This window comes from Haliotis rubra, unplaced genomic scaffold, assembly GCF_003918875.1.
Source record: "Haliotis rubra isolate DU_JTF1 unplaced genomic scaffold, ASM391887v1 Scf485, whole genome shotgun sequence".
In the NCBI taxonomy this organism is placed as follows: Eukaryota; Metazoa; Mollusca; class Gastropoda; order Lepetellida; family Haliotidae; genus Haliotis; species Haliotis rubra.
In genome coordinates, this window is record NW_025767174.1 from 116,932 (window position 1) to 127,345 (window position 10,414).

Consider the following 10,414-nt stretch of genomic DNA (forward strand, 5'->3'; position numbering starts at 1 on the left):
AATGTCGCTAATGCAGATCCCACACATGGGGTCCCCTCCATCCGAGAGCCTGCGTCACAGTGTTACGTTAACAACAGCATCGCAATTATCCCGCAGATGAGTCGTCTTATGTAAGGTCCACTGTGTCATTAGGCTCATGACGGGGAATTTAGGTCGAACTTTGTCTCTGATTGAAGTTATTTGGCGTATTTCCTGTGTTCGTAATGAGTCCTTGTCGAGGAAAGCATGTTTTGGTTAGATATAGTGACTTGTGGAACCTCAGACTTCCAAGTCAACAATAATTGGGTAAATTTCGGTACAACTCATCCATATCACAAACGTGCTCGGTTATTATATTTTCTACACTATGTTGGGATTTTCCTTATTTTGAAGTTACATTTTTCCATCCTTTCTGAACATTCATAGGTTAAGAGTGCATCAAAGTTTATGGCTATTGTTGTAAATATATTAACAACACATACATAGACACACATACACATATACATACACACACACATATGTATATATACATATATACACGCACATACACACATATATACACACACATATATCATGTATTCAATTTTCAGGAATCAGTGTAGAGGATTTCTAAACATTCAATGGAAAGAAGACCAGAACGCATGAAAATTTTTAAAATTACAGTTTGAATATGCAATAAACGTTGAGGTTTCGTAATATCTTACTATTTCTTTTTGAAAGGTTAAAAAGTTTGGTTTCGTCCTTTTTCTATTAAATTAAAGGAGAGATTTTGCTATCATGATAACAACATTCAAAGGATTATTATATTTACCCTTTAAGCCAAACAATATATGCTCTTAACTGAAGGTGATTCTGCCTTCTGTATAATTTCCAATCCATTCTAATAGCTTTTCCCATATATCAACAGAATATAAACATTTACATAAGATATGTGAACTTGTTTCATCTGGTTCGTTACATAAGGTACAAGCTGCTGATGGTACATAGCCAATCTTAAATAGATAACTGTTTGTACTCAGGATGTCGTGTAAAACTTTCAACTGAAACCTTCTTAAGTCACTACTTGGAGTATATCTTTTTACCATCAAATTATATGCTTGATTGGCATTTTAGAAGATGATATTTGATGAACATAGAGAAAAAAATTTCTGGGTTACATCTTCGAGAATAAAAAGAAGATGTAACCCAGAAAAAAAAATCTCTATGTTCATCAAATTATAGTTTATCCGTTCTGAATCAGTATATGTTTGCCCTAGGTAACTTTCCCACTTTCTGTAGGTCTTAAGTTTTGTCAAAGTAGGCTCATGTAGAATTGTAAAAAGTAACTTACATCCAGATTTATTATGCATTTTTGAGATGCTGAATGGCAATATTGGTCCTTGAGAAATTTTCACTAAATGATTCTTATTAATATTTTGTAAATAGTATGTAGCTTTTGTAATGTTAATAGTGAAACTTTATGTCATGTATATTGGGAATGTGTTGTAACCCAAACCTCCTGGAAGGAACTTGAAAATTGGATAATCCAAAACATACAGAAATTTGAAATAACAAAGACCTTGGTTTGGTTTGGAATTTTGGGTAATAAGCCATTACTATATGATATAATCTTATCTGCTAATATAAATATACTTGCACTTTGAAGAAAATAATTCCAAAAATTAATACTTTTTTTAAAATTTTGAAAGACATTTATACGGTTAAAATTTCATATCCAGAAGGAACAATGAATTTGATTAATTTTCAGACAAATGGTTTCATTTATTCTCAATATTTAACTTCTGACTTCATCTTTAATCAAGGGGAATAACTTTACTGGATTATATTCTCTATATGCTATCAGTTGATCTAACATTTTTGTTGAACCCAATCAACTTTGATCATGTATTTGTACATTTATTGCTGTACTCAATTATGGGAACAAAAAAGAAAATATTTAAAAAAAAATACATCCCCATTAAAATAAATATAAATATATTTTGTAAATAACTCAACATAGCTTTTATGGGCTTACCATCAATTTTGGGGGATTGCTATATCAAACTGATTTGCTCATAATGTTTTCAATAGTTATTTCTTTAGTGTCAAAACTGCTTCATAATAGCAGTATCTCCTTCCAAAAAGTGTTATGAATGTTTGGAGCAATATTTTCATAAATATATGAACCATCAGCCAAAGTCATGACAATTGTATTCACTACAGTTTCAAAAAATATGATTGCCCACTTGGATTTACCAGTAAATAATCTTTTAATCCATCCTAATTTCTGAGCTGCAATTACTTTTTCTACAACAGGCACACTAATGCCACCATATTCGGGCTCTAGTGACATTACCTCCCTCTTGATCTTGTCTGGTTTAAACTTCCAGATAAATTGAAAATATTTTTCTGAAGATTTTCTATTATATGTTCTGTCAGAGTAGGTATACTCCTCCTGCTGAAAAGATTATTAAGCTTGGGTAGAAGCAAAACTTTTTAATACTACATTTCTACCAATTGGAGTTAATGTTCTCTTTGCCCATAGTTTCATTTCTTTCTCTATTTTAACAAACTTATGTGGCTAACAATATTTTCTAATTCCACATTAAACTCTACTCTATGTTATAGACACCAAATCACAACACTATAAATAACCGTTCCCATGGAGGGAAACCGATAAGCGAGATGGACATGCCTATGTCACTCTTCAAACGAAGCCATGGTCGCAAATGGTCGTGGGGTAATAATCACAGTGGAGATATAATACAATAGACAATCGAAGATGCGTCACAGTTTGAATTTTGTTTGTTGGTTTGTTGTTTAATGCCGCAGCTATATTCTAAACCGGATCTTCACGGGTACAATAGGACTCCAGTACTCATCAGCAAATGAACTCTAACAGTCAAATGCAGTCACAAGCAGGCCTAAATGGAAATATTGTCTCTAGAATTCACAAGACTGCGTGTATGTGCCGTTTGCATTGCATAAAACCTTTTTATAAAGTTGAACTTGGTTCACACAATAGGGAAGAGTTTCTACTCTCATTTCATCGAACTGTTACTCTGCTTGTCTGTCTGTATGGTGTCAACAAGGGTCTCGAGCAATGAAATATGAAAAACCAATATAAAGTTTGGATCATATCTATCCTGATTTCCAAAGAAATCATTGACATTTCTCTGAGAAAAAAATATCCAATCTCAGTCCGTTTTAGTTTCGATGTCAATAGGATTTGGGAAATCTTTAGAAAGTGGAGCGTGACAGTTCTTTGGAATCGATTTCAGTTTGGACAGCATAATCTGGGTCAGTTTACTTTATTAGAACATGTTGATTACAAGGGTTTCCGAATTGGGTCAGTTTGGTTTCTACTCGCACAGAAGTAATTCAGTATGTTGAACTCATAAATATAATTGATACTTGCTTCCTTAATTTGATATTTTGTTGACAGAGTATCAGTACAGTCAATTATGTTCAGAAAAGAGTATTGATGCAATTGACAACGCGTCAGTTCCGGATTTCAGATCAAAGGAGTCTTGGTTGAATGGATACAGACAGCTGAAGGATGTATGGATGGTGGTGGGGAGAGTCCGTTTGGGGATGTCGGTGTAAATTAGGGAATACGACAATGTTAGAATGAAAAGTTGGATCGCAAAACGGATAATTTGGCAGATTGCTTCATGGTTGAATGAAGACTTTGTGCTTATCAAAATGAGACCATTTACGGAAGCAGGAGGTGAGAAATGAAATATATGTACAGAAGAAGGGATGTGCTGCTGGGTTGATGGTATTTGTGAGTGCTCAGGTGTATGGATGAATAGTGGGTAGGGGAATTGCTTCTGTTTGTTTGTTGTTTAACGCCACACTAGGCAGTCCTTTAGCTATATGACGGCGGTCTGGACATACTCGAGTCTTGACAAGTCAATCCAGTGTTTAACATTATGAGCATCGATCTGTACAGTTCAGACACAATTACATACCTGAACCAAGGCAGTTGGTTTGTTGTTTAACGCAGTACTGAGCAATATTACATCTATATGGCAGCGGTCTGTAAATAGTCGAGGTTGGACCAGACAATCCAGTGATCAACTCCATGTGCATCAATTTGCATAGCAGGAATACGATGACGTCGACATGTTTCAACCAAGTCAGCGAGCCTGACCAACCGATCCCGTTAGTCGCCTCTTACGACAAGCATGGTTTACTTAAGACCAATTCTAACCTGGATCTTTACGAGTTGAACCGAGCCTGACCACCCGATCCCGTTAGTCGCCTCTTACCACAATCATCGGTTGCTGAAGGCCAATTCTAACCCGGATCTTCACAGTTCTAGTGAATATGTGGTAGATTTGATAAATGGATGGTGGAAGACCGGTCGGTACCATGGAAATTAATAAATGATAGACTGGATTAATAGGTGATGGAATGAATCGGAGAAATTATTATAGGCAGATGGATGTAACATTTCTGCATTATGAATTTTGACAAAGTGAAAAAAGGTTGGGGTAAATGGATGAAATGATGGATGAGTGAAATAAAGCAAGGGTATGTGGATCAGTGAATATACAGGAGATATTTTGACTTCCGATAGCTATCACCTATCAGATCATAATGTATTTGCAAACTCACAAAAGAACTACATTTTTCTACTTAAATTAAGATTAACAAGTCATATATTCCCTAAGATCATTGTGTACTGTTAAAATAACTACTCCCTGAAAGGTTTCCCAAAACACAACGTTTTAGCCTTGTGCCCTAACTGTATGTGTGTTCCCAATGATGCAGGTTAATGGCAACCTGATTGGATATGGACTCTGCACATCCAATTCTTCATTCCTCATTTCGTCTGAAGTACGGCACATTAACTATATCCACAAGTCACTATATCTAACCAAAACATGTTTTCCTCGACAAGGACGCATTAAGCACACAGGAAATACGTCAAGTAACTTCAATCAGAGACAAAGTTCGACCTAAATTCCCAGTCATTAGCCTAATGACACAGTGGACCTTACATAAGACGACTCATCTGTGGGATAATTGCGATGCTGTTGTTAACGTAATGCTGTGAGGCAGGGAAGGGACCCCATGTGTGGGATCTGCATTAGCGACATTCAATCTGTGTTTTGTGTCGGTATTTCTGGGTATTAGTCCGGTACATCTCCCGATGGATGCAATTAGGGATTCTCCACCGGAAGTAAGTAAATGCTTGAAATCCGGACTCTGCGGCTCTCGTCTGGCTTTAATCCGGATTCTTTCGAATCTGCTTATAAAAATGTAAAAGTAATTGATCTGACAAGTTTAGACCATGCATCATGTGTTTCTGGGAGAATTCTGCAATTAAGTCATCATATTTCTTTAACTATATAGCACAGATCGAATGTGTGACATTGCACAGAGTGACTCTTCTGGTATTCACAGTGTTAAAAGTACATGCACTGTAATCTGGGGCTCTTGACTTGGGGTATGGGTTGTTTTCATGAATAGATACTGTTATTTCTTACGAATATAGTTCACATCACTGAACACTCTAACACTACAGACCTTTCGCCTTTTGTGTAGATTCTAAAAGTTGTGAAGAAACTAGTGTACACCACTGAGCACGCTAAAACTACAAGGCTCATGAATGGGGGTGTCGTAACTGCCGATTGGGCGTCAGCAGACCCTACAACAGTTACCTATTATTATGACCGTTCCACGTTGTCAGAGGAGGTGTGAACTCAAGCTCTACACTGGCTTGATCCGTTTAAAGATGTTAAGTCAAGGAGTGAGGGGTCGGACGACCGGGACTCCTAGCGAACAAAATTATATTCAGTGGAAGTCGCAGTGGCTGAGCGGGTTAGGCGGCTGACTTTGTGTGCTGGCGATTTGGTGCCTGACTCTGAGGGTGTGGGTTCGAATTCCGGATGGGACTCAACCCAAAAAGGTACTAGAATTTGTACTTCACTAAGAAAGTGTAATCCCAAATATAACACATGTAACATTACATTCATGTACTGGCGCACATTCATACAATGATTAGCTCAACACCAGATGACATACTCACACAGGTTTACTCAGTCCATCTCGTCATTACAAAGTGACTCGGACTTTACATACAGGGCAAGGTCTTTACCAAATGTGGAACTGCAACGGTCGCGATGCGAACGTTCTTCTGACTGAAAGCCGCACCACTTTCTAGTGCCGGCGGAATGTTGTTAAGGTGTTCGGGTCATCCCTTGTCACATGTCCCCATGCAACGTTTCTGATTCGTTCAAAATTACATCATTACATGGTTTCATGTCTTACCTCGTGATCGGAGAATTACTGTAAGCTACCCATCGCTGATTCACCATCAACTAATACTGTAAGAGTCTGTTGGATTCTGTTACTCCTAGTGGTTAAAGCGTTGGCTCGTCACGCCGAAGACCCGGGTTCGATTCCCCACATGGGCACAATGAGTGAAGCCCATTTCTGGTGTCCCCCGCCGTGATATTGCTGGAATATTGCTAAAAGCGGCGTAAAACTAAACTCAGTCAGTCAGTCAGTAGTATGTCCTATATCTCTTGATTTATTACCATCTTTTCTGTCACAAAATAACCACAATTCTCAGTAATGGGTTTGTTTTACTTGTCTTGTATAACAGGTGTATATATTCATGAAATGGTGCAGTTGGTTTTGAGGAAAATAATGTGTTTGTTTGTTCGTTTTTTTGTAGTTTAGCGCTACACTCAGCCCTATCCCAACTATGTGGCGTCGGTCTGTAAATAATAGTCTGGACCAGGCAATCCAGTGATTACCAGCATGAGCATCGATCTACACAACTGAGATACGATGACATGTGTCAACCAAGTCAGCGAGCCTGACACCCGCCTCTTACGACAAGCAGGGGTTGCTGAAGATCAATTCTAACCCGGGTCTTAACGGGTGGAAAACAGTGTACATCACCGAATACGCCATTACTTTTAAAAACTCTTAATGGCGTCTTCTCTAGCCTATTGGTTAAAGCGTTCGCTCGTCATGCCGAATCTCCACATGGGTACAATGTGTGAAGCGTATTTCTGGTGTCCCCCGCCGTGATATTGCTGGAATATAAGCGACGTAAACCCGAACTCGCTCACTCATTGCATACTAATAAATGGGTTAATTTCTTTGTTAAATGGTTTAATAAAAGAATGACTTTATATTCATAAATAGATACCCAGTTCTTATAACAAAGGAGAAATATATGTCGCCCAAGATTATTCCAGACAGGCTCTATTTGTGGCAAGTCGAGTGAGGTGAGGTGAGGTGAAATTGGGTTTAACGTCGTGCTTGAGAATATTTCGCTCATATGACGACGTGCATGCGTATGTATGTGTGTGTGTGTGTGTGTGTGCGGCTACTTGTACTAGCCCAAACTGAAGCTCAGACACATTATACTGACTCCGAGCCGACCAGTCCTTGTTGTACCCATTAATGCCGAGCGCCAGGCAGAGACCAACAAGTACCATATTTTAACGTCTTTTGGTATGACGCGGTCGGGGATGGAACCCGCGACCTTCCGCTCTCCGGGCGGACGCTCTAACCACTACACCACGGAGGCGGTCCAAGTCGAGTGAGAGAAACAACCAGGGTAACGCAGGAAGTTACTGATACCGAGAAAATCCTCGATGATTCACACAGCATGGGGCCATGCATTCCACGGATGGAACACCATTCCTTGTGACTTTCTACCTGACAGGGAAGGGCAGCTGGGTTCAAAATGACAACCCTGTAACATCATGAAGTGGGGTAGCCTAGTGGTTAAAGCGTTCGCTCGTCATGCCGAAGACCCGGGTTCAATTCCCCACATGGGTACCATGTGTTAAGCCCATTTCTGATCAACAGAAAAAAAACTAATTTGCAAGATTAAGCTTCTGTTAATAAAAATACACTCCAGTCAGATATATTTTATGTAAAATGACGTTACTCACTGTTTATGCCTTTCGAAAACGTTGTTTACGAATCTGACGTCTTCAAAAGAATTTGATTTATGTATACTGATAACAACTGTAATCCATAAACAAAAACATACCAAAGGTCTGGCCTTATGTGATTTTAAACTGTTGAGATGTACGCCAAACTAAATTCCTATCAAATTTGTCCGGTGGAAGGTTCCGAATTTCATGGAATCAACTCAGACGTTCCTGTACACGGCTTATGGTGTAAGGGAGGTTACTCTTCATACCAGTGTCGCCTTCATGTTTTGCTGACAATAATTTTTCCGAATTAAATATCATCCACCATCTAACCCCCAGCTTGTCCAAGACATGCGTCAAACTATATCATTTTAATGGAATTGAAGAAAATTATATATTTTATTTAAATAAGTTGTATTGTCAAAGAAATATCAAACATCGAAAGAAGCGCACTAAAATCCTTTCAGATCATTTCTGAAACCTAAACTGTGTTTATCACTAATAACAAGAATCATTATTTATAAAAATAAAGCATTCCTTGTCGGTCGTACTGTTTCACATATTCATGTTCAGTAAATGAAATTATGTTGAGGCGATTAATATGTGTTCCTGACTCAAAACGTCGAAAGCTGAAATGGCAAGTTTGCAGCATGTTGAATGTAGTAGTGGTTGTGTGTGTGCGTGCGCGTGTGTGTCTGTCTATCTGTATGACCTCTGACTAATTGTTGGGACATGTTCACCACCATCCTCGAAAATAGCCTGTTTTGCCATCCATCCATTAATCAACTCTACCACCGAGTCACTAGAACCGAGAAGATCCGGGTTAGAATTTATTTTCAGTAACCCATGCTTGTCGTAAGAGGCGACTAACGGGATTGGGTGGTTAGGCTCGCTAGCTTGGTTGACACATGTCATCGGTTCCCAGCTGCGTAGATCGATGCTCATGCTGTTGATCACTGGATTGTATGGTCCAAAGTCGATGATCTACAGACCGCCGCCATATAGCTGGAAAATTGATAACGAACATCCGAAACCAGTATCTGGTCCGGGTCTGCAGATAGCAATAAGCTAATCAAATTCACTGTGAACTTCACCCATCAACACCGATGTCTTCAATACGTTTATGAAAATTATCATATAATCCGGTCAAGATAGAGTAGCTTAAGTGCGCAGTTGGCACCGTATCGTCAGTCGAGTTAGGCAATAGGATTTAGATATGATAATAATGTTATCAATGTCACCCTGAGCAGCTGGAAGATTGTGAACCGTGGTCAGTTAATCTGTACATGTCCAGTTTTCAATAATATATACTGTCATAAATATTGGTAAAACTTTATCCAGTTTTACCGTGTAAATAGTATGATAAAGAAGCTGTCATCCATGAAGTATCATAACGTTGTTATTATTCATCAACCTCTAAAATGATAATCATAAAGAGCTATGTTTAAAGTTTGTATCCTTGTTTACACTACAGTCATGCATTTGTGAATACGTTCTAATTTTGTACTTTGTTTCGGTTTTTATACTACATATACTACCCATCAGAAGTTTAGACACGCTAGTGTAAATGTAGCCACTTTCTTCAGTCAGCTGTTCTAAACTATACTACCCATCAACAGTTTAGACACACATAAAGCACTCATTACATGTTATGTATGTATATATGGTTACATCGAAGATTAATTTCTCTACAACTTGGGGGAACCAACTGCACACCTTATGCAGATGATGTTGCAAGGGGATCATGCATCAAATTGCTGCAACGCATGTGCAAATATCATGCATGTGAACAGCTGCGTTTTGGTGTTGAGTTTTGTTAAGAATTCGCCAATTTTCACTGAGTTTCACCATTTATTCAACTCATGACAGTAATCTTTTCAACGTTTCGAATTTGTTTTACAATACATCAGTACATGTATAAACAGTACGGAATATTTTGCAAAATCTAGTTTAGAACAGTTGACTGAAGTAATAAAAGTGGCTACATTTACACTAGTGAGTCTAAACTTTTGATAGGTAGTATAGATTTTGCTAAATATTCCATAATGTTTAAAGGTACTGTTTACACATGAACTGATGTATTGTAAAATAAATTCGTAAAGTTGAAAAATATATTTTCATGAGTTCAGTAAATCATGAAACTCAGTGTAACAATTGGCGAATTCTTAACAAAACTTTACACAAAAACGCAGCTGTTCACATGCACGATATTTGCACATGCTTTTCAGAAAATTGATGCATGATCCTCGTGCAGTTCACCTGCATAACGTTTGCAGTTGGTTCCCCTAAGTTAGTGGAGAAATTAATCTTCGATGTAACCGTCACATATATACATAACATATAGTGCGTGCTTTAAGTGAGTCTAAACTTTTGATGGGTAGTATACATACCTTTACAACGATATATATATATATATATATATATATATATATATATATATATATATATATATATATATATAGAGAGAGAGAGAGAGAGAGAGTACAGTCTATGCGTCACCACTGACATGACCTTTTTTGGTGACCTTGTTCCTAATGACCCCT